The sequence below is a fragment of the Orycteropus afer genome, unplaced genomic scaffold, assembly GCF_000298275.1.
Source record: "Orycteropus afer afer isolate SDZICR_OR568_19922 unplaced genomic scaffold, OryAfe1.0 scaffold00048, whole genome shotgun sequence".
Taxonomy (NCBI): domain Eukaryota; kingdom Metazoa; phylum Chordata; class Mammalia; order Tubulidentata; family Orycteropodidae; genus Orycteropus; species Orycteropus afer.
In genome coordinates, this window is record NW_006921635.1 from 15,187,786 (window position 1) to 15,189,631 (window position 1,846).

Consider the following 1,846-nt stretch of genomic DNA (forward strand, 5'->3'; position numbering starts at 1 on the left):
AAGGAGAGTGAGGAGGGTTGGCTGGAACATAGGGGATTTCCATGCCACGCTGTGGATGGCTTTCTTTGAATACATTTAATATCAGCGTGCCTTGAACCATGAAGTTTCATTTCCTTTTGTAAACGTTCCTCCTTATCTTCCACATGGAAAATTCATACTCCTTCTAGCTATAGGACTTGGAGTTAATTTCATGGGAACCAGTAATGCAGACCTTATAATACTAACAGAAGGTTAACGCCTCCCTCTTTAGGAATTTCTCACACCAGCTCACAGGGAAGGGGGCCATGCCCAAATGACACCTTTGCCATTTAGTATGTGTGCATGCTGGGCACATAGGAAGTGCTCAATAAATGGAGATCTGATGATTAGCATTTATAGCTAGTCATGGGATCTCTGGGTGATGCAAAGGGTTAATGTACTCAATTGCTAAGTCAAAGTTGGCAATTAGAGGCCACCCAGGTGCACCTTGGAAGAAAGGCTTAGTGACCTACTTCTGAAAGACCAGCCATTAAATACCCTGTAAAGCACAGTTCTCTGCTGAGACACATGGAGTCCCCATGAGCTGGAATCATCTTGATGACAACTTTATATAAATATATATATATTTCCCATTTTTTCCTTAGTAACAGAATCCTGATCCTGTTGTCTAGAATAAAGACATTTCCCGGCCTCCTTTGGAGCTAAGCATGGCCAAGTGACTGCATTCTGTTCAATGAACTGTAGGTAGACACATGAGACTTCTAGGGAATTCAGTCTTGAGGTTCATCGCTTTCATCCTTCATATCCCCTTGGATAGGATGGTGATGGCTGGCGCTCCAGCAGCCATCTTGAATCACGAGGTAAGCTGGAGCACAGAAACCACCCACTGAAGACAGTAGAGCAGAAAAGTAAAAGCATTGATGACATTGTGGTGCCCATACCAACCTCAGGCCACCTACTTCTGGGGGGAATAGACTCTTACGTGTTGAGACCACTGTTACTTTGGGTTTTCTGTTCTATGCAGCCAAACACAATACCTGACTGACTGATAGAATGTTATTTTCATAACTGACTGAAGATAGAATGACAGCCTTGGCAATCCCAGGAGTTTCTTGTTCCTGGATGTGATCAAATAGAGACTAGTAAGAGATGAGGAGAGAAATCATCAGTTGATTCATTCGTCATGTGTTTGACTGCTAGGTGCTAAGGGCTTGTTTCAGTCACAAACAAAATCTAGACCTCGTAGAACTTACAACCTCACGGAGGAAACAAATTTATAATCACAACTGTCAAAAAGAGCCATGATAGAGCAAAGACAGTGCCAGAACACAGACTAACAGAGGACAGTGCATTGGGAAGGGCTTTGTGGGAAGGTAACATTTAAGCTGAGAAGAAGGCAAAGGATGAGAAGGGGCTAGTGGTGGGATGAAGAGCAAGAAGAGTAGTTCAGGCAAAGGGGCCAGCAAGTGCAAAGGCCCTGAGACAAGGAGTTCTGCATGTCCCAGGAGCTGAAGGCTAAGGTGGAGTGCAGTGCTGTAGTGGAGAGCGGAAGGAGGCAAGTAGGGAGGTGGACAGAGGTCCCATCACCCAGCCCCTTGTACGGTGGCTGGATTTTGCATGCAGCAGACAATCATAATGCTAGATTCCACTTCAATGCAGTCTTAGAATTTTCCATCTCTATACCACCTCCAAAACCCAAGGGGGGTCACTATGAGTCAAATCGACTCAAAGGCAGTGAGTTTGCTTTGTTTGTTTGTTTGTTTGTTTTATATTAAGCAGGACACTTTAGGTCACAAGTGTTAGAAACCCAACTCAAAATACCTTCAGTGAAAAAGGAAGATTGATGGGCCAAAAAAAAAAAAAAAAA